The sequence below is a fragment of the Pogoniulus pusillus genome, chromosome 9 (assembly GCF_015220805.1).
Source record: "Pogoniulus pusillus isolate bPogPus1 chromosome 9, bPogPus1.pri, whole genome shotgun sequence".
NCBI classification, from domain to species: Eukaryota; Metazoa; Chordata; class Aves; order Piciformes; family Lybiidae; genus Pogoniulus; species Pogoniulus pusillus.
The window spans coordinates 8,426,132-8,444,079 of record NC_087272.1 but is presented as its reverse complement, the minus strand read 5'-3'; positions in this window follow the sequence as shown (position 1 = coordinate 8,444,079).

Here is a 17,948-nt window from a genome sequence, read left to right as displayed (position 1 = left end):
GAGGGAGACACATAAAATTTATGCTAATAATTGCAACACAAAGCTCACAATTTTTCAGTTGCCCTAAAACTTCCATGTAACTTTCCTTTAGATAGAGCACATTTATAAAGGTAAAAACAGATCAGCCTTATTCATATAGTTATGCTTTATGATTTTATTTAATGTCCTATTGCAACCTTCCCTTAGATTGTTTGACTCCATGTATTCTCTTCACTATAAGCTCCTAAATATTTACATGGTGAATATTTATCATATACACATATATACATACACACATACATATACATACACACACACACACATACATATTCATCATATTCATGCAGCTAACTCTTGAAAGATGTGCTCCAAAATTGTTGATCTTTATATGAAAGAGATGCAGCTAATTTGTGGACTATAAATTTCATCTAGTCTGGCTTTTTATAACTTTGGTATTTACTGTAAGTAGTGTAGCCTTGCTTCAGTTAATCTAAAAGGATGGAATTTAACACACCCCATTCAAAAGCTTTTTTGGATAAATAATTTCTCTCCTCTTTATTTTAATTACAGAAGAGCACGGGAAATACCTTCATTCTGATAGATACCCAGCAAAAGTTAAATATGAATCTTACCCTGTCAGACAGATCTGGATTCTCTGAAGAACATGTCAAAGGTAGTTTATTTTCTGTGACCTGAAAAAGGCAATGAGGCATAGCTTCAAATTAAAATAATCTGACACTGAAATTAGTGAGCAGTAACAAACAATCTCTTGTTAGTCTTATTTGTTTTCCTCAGTCTGTACTACTCAAATTTTGGCATTGGGAGGAGACTTTTATGATGTGGATAGCTGTTAGTGGTGTTTTTTGAAGAACCAACACAAAGTATTTCTCTTCACTTGTTAAAGTGGTGAGGCCTGCACACGCACAGCACATAATGTTTCAGTGTAGCTATGGCCCTTCAGGACATGTTTTAATGGCCATGGTGGTGTCAGGTCAACAGTTGGACTGTATCATCTTAGAGGTGTTTTTCAACCAAAACAATCCCATGATTCTAAGCCTTTAGACATGATTACTATTTTGGAGAGTATTACATCTTCGGATATCTTGTAAGGAACATTTAAAGACATAAGGACAACATTGTTCCTGAAGCCTTTCTTCTCACTTCATGGAGGGTCATCTTTGTTTCACCTTTATTGCTACAGTTATAAAAGTTCAAATATTCCTCATCAATTCTAGGCAGCAAACTGATAAGCAGTATTAGTAGCATGCCACAATTCCATTAAGCCAGTGTTAAGCCTAATATGTACATGGTGTAAGGAAAGCAATACTATCAGAAGATTCTACTCTGCTCCTTGGAAACTGAGAGCTGGGGTGAGAACTCTTTATGGGTATGAATAATCCTATGGCACATTCACAAGTACCCACATTTATACTCTTGACTAATCGCAGTAAATTACTTGAGTAATTGCAGCTGGCTGAGTGCTTTTAACTAGTTTAGCATTACTCCCTTTGTGTCTGAAATTACAGAAAGGACAAGTTGTGTGCTCTTCGCTAACTGCGACCTTCCATTGCAGAAACACTAAATTTCAGGTTAGCTTGACTATAAATACCTCCTTTGAACAACAACAACAAAAAAAAAGTTCTAGCAATTTCACAAAACTTATACTTTACAACCTCAGTTATCTCCCTAGCATACAAGGCTGCCTGGAGCAAACATCTATCAATGCTGCTGCACACCTATGCTTATAGCTCTAGGATTGTAATAATTTTTAGATGCATAAGCAATGAAGTAATTGTCAGAACAATTTTAAACGAGGTGACATAGCTCCTGTTAATATTAGGAAGAATTTATTATACAGTGCTGTAAAGTGACTTGCACTAAGAATCCCATCCAGTGCATGAGCAGCCATCTGATGGAAACACTTGAAATTTACTGTTAATGCATTTCTGTTCAAACAGGCATCACAGATTTGGTGTGGTTTCTCCTCTAATTAAAAATATTTTCCTTTAATGGCAAAATATTTTTGTTCTTGTTCCAAGAATGCACCACTACAATCCAGTATTTGACCCAAATGTTTTCATTTAGCTGTCTTCAAATCTTCAGCAGCCAAACTACACATGCCTTCAGCGGATCCCACTCAAGCTTTCCAATATAAACCAAATGACTTTTGCTCATAAATGTAGCAAAGAACAGAAGCTGCATTACATAGTAAATATGCAGTCCACTCCTACTGAAAAAGTTTACCATTTGTTCCTGAGAAATAAGCATCCTGATAGTTGAGCCAGCACCTAGCTCAGATAAATCAGAGCTGTTGTTTCCTTAAACTATACCAGAAGAGATGCGAGCTCTAACTCATACTAAATATACTGATAAAGTGAAACCACTATGCAGGATGTGTATCTGAAGCAAAAGTACAATGTTGCTTAGGTTGGAAACATCACAGAGAATTGCAAAGAAGATAAGTTTTGGGGGAAAATAGATGCAAATGCAAAATAAGCAGTGCAAGCTGACAAATTCCTAACATGCACAGACAAAAAAATTTGGTCTTCAGTTATAATTCCATCAGCTGCAATAATAGAATCTGGTTTTGGAAGGCACAAGGCACAATAATCCAGATGACAGAGAATTTAAATAGGGAAAGGAAATCTTCCTAATCCTCAGTATTGCTTTATTACATCATTTGGTTAAATTAGATCGTCTGTACCAACTGCTGCCTTCAATGCACTCCCAAATGAGCACAAATACTACTAACTAATCTTCCTCTGTTTCGTTTTAGTTAATGGTACCCAAGGTCAAAATTACATTTGAAAATGTTTCTTGCTAGAATCATAGGGAAAACATTCAGTGAGAGGAAAATAATTAAGAATAAAATAGTGGTATCAGATCAAAGGGTTCTTTGGCCTCCCTAAATACATTAAAAGCAGATCCTGAGTTTGTCATTCACGTATAAGTCAAAGGCACATTGTTAATGTGAATTTGCATTCATTTGATTATTTTTGTACTACAAGTAACTTGAAAACACAACTCCCCTTAATATTATGTTTTTCTACGTAGCAAACACATGGATTTAAAAACCTGGTGAGGGAGTGTCAGGTGGCTAACGAGAAATACATAGAAACCCCAATGTTTTGTCATATAACAAACCATAACAGCACTTCAAAGGTTTGGAAAGAGTTCCTCCTGTTATTGGTTTAGGGTGTAGCTGCCTGGAAAATTGTAAATGTTGTCTTTTGGTATTTGCTTTACAGCCCTTTGTAATCTCGAGCTGTATTTATAGCTCCAAGTGGGAAGAAACAAAAAATTAAAGGGGCCTGCTGAAGCATCCTTTGTAATCAAATGTTTTCTTCCCATTTCTCCTGAAAGTCGAAGTAAGGCCTGCACGTTTGGCTGCCTGAGGAGGAGACCACCCCAAGAGGGTCTAAGTCACAAGGGAAATAGCTTTGTGGAACAGCCTAAGCTGCGGGAACACAGAGACGAGCCACAGGTAGAACACTGACTTTTGTACGGAGAAGGGGGCGACTTTGTTTGCAGCCCGAGGCGAGAGAGAACGGCTGAAGTTGGCTTGCCTGGCGACAGCACTGAACGCTGGCCGATTTCCGAGGCGCTGAGCCTGTCTATTTCACTGGCGCACCGCAGCACTCCGTTCCCGGGGGGCACTCGGACAGTAGTCTGAGACCCCGGACAAGGCTGTAGTGGCGCCAGGCACTTCTGTCCCCGTTGCAGCTCTCCCTCGGGGCTGTCGCCGCCGAGCACTTCCGCGGAGCCGCCTGCGTGTGCCGGGGCCGGGCCCCTGCCCCAGCGGCCGCAGCAGGCACCGGGACGCGCAGCGCCCTCCTTGCGGCGCCGCGCTCCGCCCAACGGCGCCCGGGGCCCACGCTAGCGGGTGCGCACGGGGCTGCCCGACCTGCGAGCCAGGTGCCGGGACTGCCTCCGGAGCCTGCCCTCTCCCGTGACGAGTGGTGCCCAGCCTGCCGCGGGGGCTAGGCCTCCCTGACAGGGGCCCGCAGAGGCCAGCCGGGAGACCTCAGGGCCCGGAGGGTGAGAGCTGAAGGCTCCGGAGTCAGGCAGGTACGGACCCAAATGAGTCCTGCGTACCCTGACTTGACCCGTGCTGGGCAAACGAGAGAAAAGGCTGGCCGAGGGGAGGTGGCTCCAGTGAGGGTATGTCTTGCAAGGGAAGAAGCCAGCGAGCAGCAGGGATGAAGGCAGTAGCTGTGGAGGTGGCTCCAGTGAGGGTATGTCTTGCAAGGGAAGGAAGCCAGTGAGCAGCAGGGATGAAGGCAGTAGCTGTGGAGGTGGCTCCAGTGAGGGTATGTCTGTTGCAAGGGAAGGAAGCCAGTGAGCAGCAGGGATGAAGGCAGTAGCTGTGGAGGTGGCTCCAGTGAGGGTATGTCTGTTGCAAGGGAAGAATCCAGTGAGCAGCAGGGATGAAGGCAGTAGCTGTGGAGGTGGCTCCAGTGAGGGTATGTCTGTTGCAAGGGAAGAATCCAGTGAGCAGTAGGGATGAAGGCAGTAGCTGTGGAGGTGGCTCCAGTGAGGGTATGTCTGTTGCAAGGGAAGAAGCCAGTGAGCAGCAGGGATGAAGGCAGTAGATGTGGAGGTGGCTCCAGTGAGGGTATGTCTTGCAAGGGAAGAAGCCAGTGAGCAGCAGGGATGAAGGCAGTAGATGTGGAGGTGGCGCCAGTGAGGGTATGTCTGTTGCAAGGGAAGAAGCCAGTGAGCAGTAGGGATGAAGGCAGTAGCTGTGGAGGTTGGTTATAACCAAAGATGAGCATCCAGCTAAACAAGGGCACCAAAATATAGAACCCAAGACTCAGGGAGAAAAATTTGCTTTAAGTTACTATATTTAGCCTTTTGAAAATTGTTTCCATGGTAAATAAGGTGGTCCAAGAACTGTGTCTAGGTTTTGACTTTCCCCTGTTTACAAGGTGGTCAAGGCAAGGTTTAGAAAGGTAATTGCTTTCCACTGGTCCACCTGCCTTTTTTAGCTAAACCAGCTAAGCAAGGTTGTGCAGGTGTTGAAAAGTGCCATGGCTACATAAATTACAAAACCTCCCTTCCATTCTGCCAAACATTCCCAATCTAGGACTGGAAAGCTATTGCTAAATGGGGCATATCTCTGGGGAGCAAAGTGGGGTTTTGTGGGGGGCGTACGGAAGTCTTACCAGAAAGAGTTGTGGCTCTGGAGCATCAGTATGGTGAAAACAGGCCCTTGTTTGCTGTAATGGAAAGGAAAGTAAGGGACACAAAAATCTATCCCCTGTAGCACTTGTGGAAACGTCCCTGACCTACAGTTAAACTGTGATGGTTTGGGTGTTCCCTGCACCCCCCCCCCCCGACACACACTTTGGAAATCACCCAGACTAGACTCAGCCAGCTCTGGAAATTGAATGAAGCTTATTATTTACAGCTTAGCTAAATAAACAAGTAGATATTTACAGTATATATAGAAATATACAAGGTAAAAGGTAATACAGAAACACAACTCCCCTCCCAGAAACCTGAGTCCCCAGGAGGGGCTCCCAACCTCCCCTTCACCTTACCCCAGTCCCAAGGAAGAATGGAGGTTCAGCCAGGGGGTTAGGAAGCAAAGAGGATTAATTAAAAACACAGCAGAGATGCAAGAGAGAGAGGGAATGCAGCTCAGCCCTTTCCCCAGCAGAAGTGCCTTTATCTATGTTTTGATTCTTCTTCTTGTATCTCTCAGTAAGCCTATGAGTGAAGTAGACCTCACCATTGTTTTCCTTCCACAGCTTGTAATCTAGTTCTTCTCACCAAAACATTCTAGCTAGCTTCAAACTAGCACATAAAGGAGCAGCTGGGTATGCTGTAAAACAAACTGAACAGTAATGTTTTCTCACATTTCAAGTAAGAGAGTTTGCCTTAATGCCAGCTAACTGAGGTCCAGGTGATCAGATCACAGCCACAGTTCATTCAAATTCTGTTCCTTCATATTTGGACTGAAATATTCCTGTTGCTTTTTGCTTCATTCATTACTCAAGTCTTCTTACCCACTTTTATTTTCTAAACACAGTGCAGGCTCAGAAAAGATTTCATGGAGTCTATTTCTGAGGTCATATAATCCCATTTTTAAATTTATCAAGCTTTCACCTCAAAACAGGTGCATGTGGGGTTGCCTTCATACTCCTATTGGGAAGATTTTGCAGTACTTTATGTCCCTTACAGTTGGAAACTTTTCTAATATCTGTGATAAATTAGCCAATGGCATCCTGGCCTGTATCAGGAACAGTGTGGCCAGTAGGGCAAGGGAGGTTCTTCTGCCCCTGTACTCAGCACTGGTCAGGCCACACCTTGAGTGCTGTGTCCAGTTCTGGGCTCCTCAATTCAAGAGAGACATTTAGGTGCTGGAACGTGTCCAGAGAAGGGCAACAAGGCTGGTGAAGGGCCTGGAATACAAACCCTATGAGGAGAGGCTGAGGGAGCTGGGGTTGTTTAGCCTGGAGAAGAGGAGGCTCAGGGGGGACCTCATTGCTGTCTACAACTACCTGAAGGGAGGTTGTAGCCAGGCGGGGGTGGCCTCTTCTGCCAGGCAACCAGCAACAGAACAAGGGGACACAGTCTCAAGTTGTGCCGGGGGAAGTATAGGCTGGATGTTAGGAGGAAGTTGTTGCCAGAGAGAGTGATTGGCATTGGAATGGGCTGCCCAGGGAGGTGGAGTCGCTGTCCCTGGAGGTGTTCAAGAAAAGCCTGGATGAGACACTTAGTGCCATGGTCTAGTTGATTGGATAGGGCTGGGGGATGGGTTGGCCTGGATGATCTTTGAGGTCTCTTCCAACCCGGTTGATTCTATGATTCTAATCTCCAGTGATCTTATGCTGAGACTGAGTTCTACTTTAAGTATCTTTCCTTTTAGTGACTCTTATTTTCCTCCTTTATCCTCAGTATATTTGGGGAGCAATAATACATTTTTTCTCAGATTTTCTTTAAATAAGGAAATAAGATGATAAGCCAATGAAGGTAAATCCTTCTCATCCCCTCTATTAAGATTGTCACCCATTTTACATTATTTCAATAAAGGTCCTAACAAATTCTTCCAAAGTAGGTTGTACACTTGCCTGTCTGTAGGAAAACTCTGGGGAGAGTTTCATAACTTCATCTCCCTGGTAGTACATAGTTCTGCTGCAACAGATAAATATATTAATTTCCTCCCCCATTTTTAGTTTTACTTAAGTGTCTCTTCTAACCTATGAACTGTTAGCTGGGAATAGAAAATTCCTATTACTAATTCCAAAGTGTACAGCCTTGCACTTTGTACATTTTAACCTCATCCCCAAGTTCAGTGACCTCTATGATATTCCAAACCTTTTCTAGTTTGACACAGCCCCCAGATTTTGTCATCAGAAAATGTCATAAGCACACACTTACGCTGTGCCAAAATTAGCTATGATGCTGTCCGCTATTTTTAGTTTCCAGACTAATCCTAGAGAACTCTGCTGGTAACTTTCCTCCACTTCCCTTTTCAATGCGACTTGTTGAATCTTTGTATTTTTGCCCTGGTAATGAAGATAGTACAACATGTCCCCACACTAAGGAACTTGAGTTTTTCTCTGTAATTCTCATCTGAATTCAGTTTACTTCCTACCCCTAAATTCTTATTTTCTCTTCCATTGAATCTTTTTCCCCATGGTGGGTAGTTTTTGATGGGCTACTATACAACTGTTTTAATAAGGTACATCAACATTAGGCATATTTGTTTGCTTTTTTTTTTTTTTTAACTAGAACAAGAAGTTGTTTTCATCAGAAAAAGGCAATTAGGTAGTTCTCTTATAGTCTGCTTCACCTAAAGTGACTTTACTCTTCACTGTTTCAAATTTCCATTTACCTTGATGTGTAAATTGTTCTTTCCTATGCTGTGTGGCTTTAAATCCTGCATACTGTTAAAGTCAGTTTAATGGGGCTGTAGTTGATATGGTTACTTCTTCTCTCCCCATACTCTATGTGCTGATCTTTAGTACTATGATATAGTACTTGCCCTGTTAATTGCATTAACTAGCCCTCTGCTTTTCATGTCACCATTTCAGGCAAAGTAACAGATGTAAAAAAACTATCATTCAAAAAAACAAACTGGAGTACTGTACTACAGGGAGCAGAACTCAGGTGCCTAAAGCCATAACTATACAGGCTTCATTTGGCTGTCTGCCTAATGGTCAGTGCATTCATAGCAGTTGTACCTAAACTAAGGAGTGAAAGGATGAGCCTTGCTGTAACTCTATCTCCTGTAAGCTAATTGCTGAAATGCCTGGTTTTCCTCACCTTTGTTATCAGAAGTCACTGTGATTTACTGTAACAATTACTAATCAGTTTTATCTCAATCATTCTTCTCCATCATATGCTGTGTTCATAAAAAGTGTTACTTCTTTTCCAGTTGTTTATATTATCTTGACCTTCTCTGATAAATTTCCTAATTTATCACATGATGGGTTTTTTTTCCTGTACTTACACTAAAACAGGAAAGATGCATCAACTGCACAGTGTTCTGACTGACCATCATGCTGGAGAATGTTACAATCTGCAAAGGGCACAAGCGAAACTAAAGATTCCCACCAGGAATGGTACAAGTCCTACTCTGTAACAGATACTTAAAATTGAAATTTGCCATGTTGGCAGAGCACTGCAGAGCTGAAACCTTTAAGGCATCTGAAACTGTCATGTGAAAAATAAACTGTGTACTTTAGACTTTTACAACATTCATCTCAAACTTACTTTAAAAATACCAATCTGGGATGAAACAATAATTTCATTGTTTGCCCTGTGCCGTTGAAAGAGATCATGAAAGAGAATTGCAAAAATGTCAAGAAAGAATCTGAACTCCTGCTCCTTGCGTAGGGAACTGAATTTTTCTTTGCAGTGTCTGCTGTAAATGAGCCATTTAGCATCCCCAGTAATGACTCCAACTCAATCTGATTTCTGCCTTGCACTTCAGATTAGGGATTTTGTAAAGCACGAGTCTGAAGTTTGACCATTTATCTGGAAATATGGAAGGCTTTAGTATTTCCCACTAGGTTCTGACTCTCCCATGTTTGGGTTTCATAGAATCATAGAATCAAAGATGTTGGAAGAGACCTCCAAGATCATCCAGTCCAACCTAGCACCCAGCCCTAGCCAGTCAACTAGACCATGGCACTAAGTGCCTCATCCAGGCTTTTCTTCAACACCTCCAGGGACAGTGACTCCACCACCTCTCTGGGCAGCCCATTCCAATGCTAATCACTCTCTCTGGCAACAACTTCCTCCTAACATCCAGCCTAGACTTCCCCCAGCACAACTTGAGACTGTGTCCCCTTGTTCTGTTGCTGGTTGCCTGGCAAAAGAGGCCACCCCCACCTGGCTACGACCTCCCTTCAGGTAGTTGTAGACAGCAATGAGGTCACCCCTGAGCCTCCTCCAGGCTAAACACCCCCAGCTCCCTCAGCCTCTCCTCATAGGGTTTGTGTACCAGGTCCTTTCACCAGCTTTGTCGCCCTTCTCTGGACACGTTCCAGCACCTCAACATCTCTGTCTTAACCTCTTGACAATCTCTTGACACTCATTGTACAAAGCTTTGGCCACATATACTTCAGAGCTGTTCCTCCTGAAGCCAAACCCTCTGAAAAAAAAGCTCCCCTAGTCCGATGCCTTTTTAAAGAGTGGTATTCAAGGAGCTGTAATAGCTTACTCTGCATGTTTGAAAACAACAGCTCTGGGCTATTTGGTTTTTGATTACTGTCCTCCTGAAATGTAAATAGGTAGTCACTGTGAACCATGTCTGCTATTTCAAGGTTATGCCTATTAAAGTGTAGGAAAGCCTCTACTTTCCTAAGCATCAGATAGGTTGATCAAAAGGGCCAGAAACCTTTGGGTTCCTTTACTGCCAAAGACTACATTTTGCTTCAGTTTTTGTTTTTAAACCACAATGAACAAGGCCTTCAAATATGATCTCTGAAGTGTGAGATTACAGATTCTGAAGTCTGCCTTGTCTAGATATATCACATGGGTTGCTGTAAATGCTAGGTCAACATGTGAGCCTTTCAAGCCAGTGACGTGAAAATTGCAGGCTTACGTGGAAAGGATGAGGCTGAATTGAGGAGCCAAGGAAATTATCCAGACCTCCAAATTGTATAGATTGTGTTAAGCACAGAGGGTGGAGGAGTGTGATGTGAGTTATATTGCATAGGGATGTCCATCCTATGTTTTCCTTCAGGCAGAATATACATCACTGTGTCACCTCAGATCGAGATGGTTGTTCTTTATGTTCTTTAAGCTGGGAATCTCATACAGTGTGAAGACATGGAAAACCACCTGCTGGGTCCCAATTGCATTCTTCTGAGGAAATAACATGAAAAGCTTGCATTGTTCAAAGTGCAGGGGAAAGTCTGTAAGTAGTTTATTTGTATTCTACGTGTTGAACAATTTGTTCTTCTGTATGAAAGATCTGGCAGCCAACATTGTTCCTTGACCCTCTCATGACATACTTACTATCTGTAGAGCAAAAACTCATTTGAGAGTTTGGTTTAACACAAAGGTTCAGGTTCTGCACTTCCCTGATGTACACAAGCAGACACAATGGTTGTTTAAAAGACAGGTGTGTAAGTTGCTTATCTTTGCTTTCTCTTTTTTCTTTCTGTTTTTTGACAGGTTAGCCTGTCACTCTTAATATCTCTGGGCAACTTCCCAAGAAAGCCATGAAATTTAATATGAAGAATATGTTCTTTGAGCTAAAATGGATACATTAAACTGTATTTGTACAATTTCAAATTACACAGGAAGGTTATGAAGGACAAACCCTTATGTCAGATCAGAATAACATTTTATAGGCTGCTGTGTAAATATACACAGAGTGGTTCTTGATGTGGTTTCCCACAATAGTTGCTCTAGGCTTTCATCTGCTGCAATTTTCACTGAGTGCCATAATAACAGGTTCCACAAAGCCCTCTTCATTCATTTTTAGCTCTACCAAACCAAAAGAGAAAAAAAAAATCAGAACAGCCAGTAGCTAAAAACCAGACTTGGAACAAAGAACCTGTGCTGGTAAATCCTTTCTCCACCCATGGGAGGCCTGGTCACTACTCTGATAAAAAACTGCATGCATAGACAAATATTTAGAGTGCAAGTAGATGGAGATGGTTCCAGGGACATGAGGTAAGGTCAGTGTGAGTGGCAGCAAGAAATGAAGTAATTTTATGGTAGAGGTCAGTTTAACCAGATCAAAGAGACTAAGCACAAAGGCTCAGGATCACGTGGAGCTACCCCCACAGCAGGTAGTCAGCTGGTCACATGGAGCTTTGAAATCATGTTCTGGATTAAGTCATTTAACAATTTACCAAGATAAGGGACTAAAATCAATGTGAATGGAAACAAAGTCTAAGGAGTTTGCTGTGAAGATATTATCCCAACATCAAAGAATTTTAATAAACCAGTAGAGGTGCTCTAGAGCATAAAGAAAAACTCATAAAAATCAACCAGGTTGGAAGAGACCTCTAAGATCATCCAGTCCAACCTAGCACCCAGCCCTATTCAGTCAATCAGACCATGACAGTAAGTGCCTCATCCAGTCTTTTCTTGAACACCTCCAGGGACAGTGACTCCACCACCTCCCTGGGCTGCCCATTCCAAAAGCAACTTCCTCCTAACATCCAGCCTATACCTCCCCTGGCACAACTTGAGACTGTGTCCCCTTGTTCTGTTGCTGGCTGCCTGGGAGAAGAGACTAACCCCCACCTGGCTACAGCCTCCCTTCAGGTAGTTGTAGACAGTAATGAAATCACCCCTGAGCCTCCTCTTCTCCAGGCTAAACAACCTGACCTTCCTAAACCCATGCTGGCTGGGCCTGATCCCTTGGCCATCCTGTAGGTGCTGTGTGATGGTACTCAAGATGACCTGTTCCATACCCTTGCCTGGCACTGAGGTCAGCCTGACAGGTCTGTAATTTCCTGGTTCCTCTTTCTGGACCTTCTTGTGCATGAGCATCACATTGGCCAGCTTCCAGTCTCCAGGGGCCTCTCCAGTGAGCCAGGACTGTTGATGAAGGATGGAGAGTGGCTTGGCCAGCTCATCTGCCAGCTTTCTCAGCACTCTAGGATGGATCCCATCTGGTCCCATGGACTTGTGAGAATCCAAGTGGCTCAGCAAGTCGCTTACTTCTTCCTCCTGGATTGTAGGGGGACTATGCTGGTCCCTGACTCCATCTGCCAGCTCAGGAGGCCAGTCCTGAAGACAACCTGTCCCACTATTGGAGACTGAGGCAAAGAAGGTGTTAAGTACCTCTGCCTTTTCCTCATCTTTTGTTACAATATTCCCCTCTGCATCTAATAAGGTGTGAAGGTTCTCCTTGCCCCTTCTTTTGCCATTAATATACTTAGAGAAACATTTTTTTATTCTCCTCAATAGCAGTGGCAGCCTAAATTCTAAACGGGCTTTTGCCTCTCTATTTTTTTCCTACAAGACCTAGCAATATCCTTGAACTCTTCCTGGGATACCTTCCTTTTTTCCAAAGGTGATACACCCTCTTTTTTATCTTTAAGTCCTTCAGAAGCTCCTTGCCCATCCAGTCTGGCTGTCTCCCTCATCGGCTCATCTTCCAGCACAATGGAACAGCCTGTTCCTGTGTCTTCAAGAGTTCTTTGTTGAAGATCCAACCTTCCTGCCCCCCTTTGTTTTTAAGGGATGTTTCCCAAGGGACTTTCCAAGTCAGTTCCTTACATAAGCTGAAGTCTGCCCTTCACAAGTCCCGTGTGGAGGCTCTGTTGATGCCCCTCCTGGTTTCACCATATATTGAAAACTCTGTGATTCCATGGTCACTGGACCCCAGGCAGCCTGCATAAAATTAAAGTAAAATTAAAATTATTAATTTAGAAGGAACTTAATTTATGCCTCTATCTGTGATGTATTTTTGGTTAATTGAAGGAGTTTGACATCATAAATAGTAACATAAACAAGAAACAAGTGTATTTCCTGTTAGGACCTTTCTTCTGTCACTGCATGTTACCTTTCTGTGACAAAATTCTACATAAGAACTTTCCCTAACCTGTCCTCCTGACACTTACTAACCTCTTGATCTTCTATTTCTATTTTCAGACTAAGAAAAGATTGAAAATGGAAGACTATTATATAAAGGAAATTTGGATATGAATATAGTGATGATTCTGCCAGAGGTACACCTTGCTTAACAAATTCAAAGCTTTCTTTGCTTTCTACTTTATTTAAATTGTTCCATTCTGCTTCTTTGTCCTTTTTATTCAAATGGTCTCTTTTTTTTCCAAATTACTGTGAACTTTTTGGTTTTTTTCCTGCTCTCATCTTGAAAGATGATTCTGCAGCACAGTTTTCTAGAGAACAAAAGCACACTGTTGAAACATTCTTTTTCCTGCGTGGATGTACTTTGTATCATTACAATCCAACTCTGACTAATAGTGAAAAAAAATATTCATCACAACTAATAAATCTGGCTAAGATTCCTCTAATTACTGTTAGGCATTCAGTTGACCATTACTTGAGTCCTGTATGTGAATTAACATATAAATGACTATATATTAAACCCTGAATTTTAAATGCCATATATATATACATAGCATTTATAAAGCTCTAGAAATACCAAACTGCAGCCACATCTGTCATGGCCACATGAAACACGATGTAATGCATGAGTTAATGCTGCCATAAACCAGGTCAGTTTGTCCCTTGGACTCCTACCAGATTGTGCTGTGTGCTCCCAGTCCACTGGGCCTGGATTTTTTTTCAACTTCTGGAGTCTGAAGAGACTCCAGGTGCTTAATTTGTCTGTGTATTTCTGAGCTGCAGACTTTAATGCTCCCTTCTGAAACTGGACATACAGTTCAGCAAACTGGCTCTTGTGCCTGTTGCTGGCTTTTTAGGCTCTTAGTTATTTAAGCACACTTTCAAGAGGAATTTGATTTGCATGAGCATTTTAGGCTGTGTTTTAGTTCTTTGGGCATGAAGGCAAAGACTTAGTGAGTGGAAAAGAACTAAACCACAAACTGTCTTTACTTAGAAAGTAGCAGATTTATTGCTTACAAAACAGTATCTAAGTGAAATGCACTATTTTCTTTCAAGTTGCTCTATCTGTTCAATGTGACAGGACTCCTTGCTGCAGTTCTTCTACCTGATTTGGGTGAAAATGCACAAGTAGGTTAGTTCTTTCTATTCTATTGGCCTCTCTTCCACAAGACTTCTTTAGCTTTTCATCACCTTATGGAACCAGGTGTTCTGTAGCTTAAATGCCACATCCTTTTCTCCTGCTGCAGACCAGAAAGGGTGTTGTGATATGAGCAGCTCCTTGTCCTAAAACTAATAGGCAAAATGCTACAACCTTAAGCCAACTTCCCTTGGACTTCTGCTTCAAAATGCAGGTAAAGAAATAACATATGCATTTAAAATCAGTGTTTTAATTCTAAAGTAAACAGAGTTTGTAATCAGACCACTGAAATCTTTATAATAGGTGCATGAGTAGAAATGTGTTCCACATAGACACAGTATATCTGTAATAATGTCTAACAGTCATCCAGGTTTTGTGATTGTATTCTCCATTAAGTGAACCACTTGATATTGGGAAGAAAGCCTGGTATGATTGGAAGTGTCTGTGGCAGAAAGATGCACCAGCAAAGAAGGACTGATGATAGGAACCCATGCCTACAGTGCTCATGAAGTAATGGTTCATTCTTAACTGAGACATTTTCAGAAAAGCTTTCTCACAACTTCTCTCCTAGTTCCTTTGTCTCCTTTTCTCTCTCTATTCTTCATATGATGAAGAAAGGAGCTCTTTTTAATCTTCTCCCACTTCATTATGTCCTGTTCTGAAGAACTCCAAGGTGTCATTCTAGGAGCTATGTTATTTGGAATTTCTACCCCCAGTTCATGCTTTGCTGAACTGCTACCCGCCTGGAAACTTAATAGGCTGTTTGCTGAATGCAATGTCAGGTTCTGGGTGCGGTCCCACCTAGTCTGTTCACTGAAGAGCTTGTTCAAGAGGATGCCCAATCTTTTAAAGGCAGTAACAATAATTCCAGATACTTTTGGAGGAGTGACTCTTGTTTAGGTCCGTGGTTAGGGACCTCTAGTGTCTCAGAAGATTACTTCACTAAGATTGCAAAGTTGATGAAGTTTGTGAGGTCTGTGTTTTAGAGACCTTTTCCCCTGTCACAGTTTTTACATTGTTTATAGTCATAAGAGAGATTTTTTGAGGAGGCAAAGACAGTATGAAGTGACTGGATAAATGTGTCTGACCAAAACTGACTGTGCCCACAGGAAAGAAGAGTTAAACTGTTGACATTTTGGCTTTGTTTCTGCTTTCACTTTTGCTGGCATGTTTGTCAGCATAGCAAAGAGTATTGTTCTCAGACATCAAAAGATATAAAAGGAAATAAATTATGAGCATTTAGAGATTGGTCTCGTTAGCTGCTGGGCTGAAATCCTCTTTAAAAGGCTGAAATCTTTGGGTCCTTTTGTGTGCACAAAGGATCTGTTTTAACTGAAGTCGGTGAGAGATTCAGGTACAAACACTTCACAAGCTGTTATCTGTATCACTCCAAAGCCACAGCAAAGTCAAGGTGAGAAAAGCATTTGTCTGAGGCAATGAGGTGAAAAACTTGCTACTTGGGAACCAAGCTGGCCGTTAGTTAACTAACCAACCAATGGACCAACTGTTGCTGCTGCCACCTTTAACCACAAGAGGGGACATGATGTTTTCCCTGTTCTTGACTCACTGCATTTAAGCACCTTGTGAACTGAACCAGAAATACATTTTGGGACTCTTAGCTTTAGCCCTTTGGAGTTCCCCAACAAAATACTTTTAATAATTCCATACAAGCAAGTGTCAGTGTGGTTGAATAACTATTTAATGTACATGACATAGTAATATTTAGGGTGTATAAAAAGCCTTTGGTTTCAAAGCATTTTCCTCAGATTAAGTAAGTACAGTAAAAAGAATTATTATTCATATGTTACAGGATGGGAAACTGAAACACAGAATGATAAGTCAAAAATACTTAGAATTAAATAGCAGATTTTTTTTTTGTGCTCATTTTTTAGGGATGTTTAGCATTTACCTGGATTTTGTAGTTCTGGGTAGTCCTCCAAAACATATACCAAAAGGCCTGATACTGAACAGAAAACAGTGAAGGTGTAATGTATAAATTGCATCTTCTCTTTCAATATGCATTTCATGATCCACATCCTGTTTTCTAACAAGCAGACCATACTCTTCTGGAAACCTTTAATGCACTTTTTCAGTGGTGAAACTTAAGAAGTTTCCTTTCCATGGAAGTTTAGTGATTGAGTGGCAGCTCACCAATCTATATTTTAGTACCCATGTGTACAACACTTGTAACACCTTCATACAGATTTTTTTTCCCCCCCATCCTTTAAAGATGTTGTGGACAACATTCTACTTATGACTTGGAATAGATCTATATTCTCTAACTATCTATTTATCTATCTATCTATCTATCTATCTATCTATCTATCTATCTATCTATCTATTTATCTATCTATCTATCTATCTATCTATCTCTATCTATATCTTGGAACGTGCTAGTTCCAAAGGCTTGAAATTATGAGTATTTGCCAAAACTGCTACAGACAACTGAAATAGCTTCTAAAAAAATTCTTCAGAAAAAATAATTCCTGGGGTAAGCATCAATTAGAGACTCAAAATTTACCATGGTTGCATTGATAAACAGGCTGCTACAGTTGTTTCTAGCAGGTAGGTCTTCTTGTGGTACAGTCCTCTATTTAACAGTCAAAAATCTGTCAGGATGAATTAGATATTAGATATTCTTAGGAGGTGGATTGCATGTGGAGAGCACTAACTTATTGAAAAGCACTCTAATGGCTCACTTTCCATTTGCAACAAATCAAATGACTGAAGAAGAAATTGTATTATAAATATTTGTGAGAAAGGGCCTTCCTCATAGAAGCAAATTTGTTTGTATGCTAATGACAAAATCTAGTATTAAGCTAAATTATTATGGGGTGAGTAGGAAACAAAGTAGTAGATTATTTGTAGCTGGTGAGAAAACTATTAATTAACACAGGGACACTGGAAATATTAGAGTTTGAAAATCTTTATGTAAAATACATTTACTTTAGGTGAAAACCATCTACTCTTGGAAGGAATTTCCTTTTCAGCATTTGTGATTTGGAAAACACACTCCAAGAGACATTATGTCCTGGGACTGTTGACAAGTGTGGCAGTCCTCTGTATGCCTGTATCCCTAAGAAAACAAACTGTTGGTTCATCTTCACTTTCTTTCTCAGCCTGTCTCCTACTATGATCTTTAGCCTGAGCGTAGGAACTGTTGCATATCTCATCTTAATCTTGTGGTACCCAAGAGGAGCTGGAACTGCTCATCCTGTGGTGGACAGTCAGTGGTGGAGTCACTGTCCTTGCTTAAGCGGCGTTCAAACCTGGTACCTAGGAACATAGTTTAGCATTGACCCTTCAGTGCTCGGTCAAAGCTTGGACTGGATGATCTTGGAGATCACTTCCAACCAGATATTTTCTATGATTCTGTGATACTTCTCCCACTTTTCTTCCCTAATCATTTTCCTATCTTCCTGTCTGACCACAGAGATCTCATCAGGTTTAGCTTATTTACAGGTTTACCACAAGATTTTTCTTTCCACATAATGTCAGAGGAGTGGAAAAGAATAAAAAAAAAAAGTAGTAGTTTTCTTCAAATGCTGAGCAGAATTTTATAGGAATAGAGGAGACACCTTTAAAGTTAACCCAGATTTCTTCAAATGTTGAGCAGAATTTTACAGGAATAGAGGAGACACCTTTAAAGTTAACCCAGATTTCTTCAAATGTTGAGCAGAATTTTACAGGAATAGAGGAAACACCTTTAAAGTTAACCCAGATTTCTTCAAATGTTGAGCAGAATTTTACAGGAATAGAGCAGACACCTTTAAAGTTAACCCAGATTTCTTCAAATGTTGGACAGAATTTTACAGGA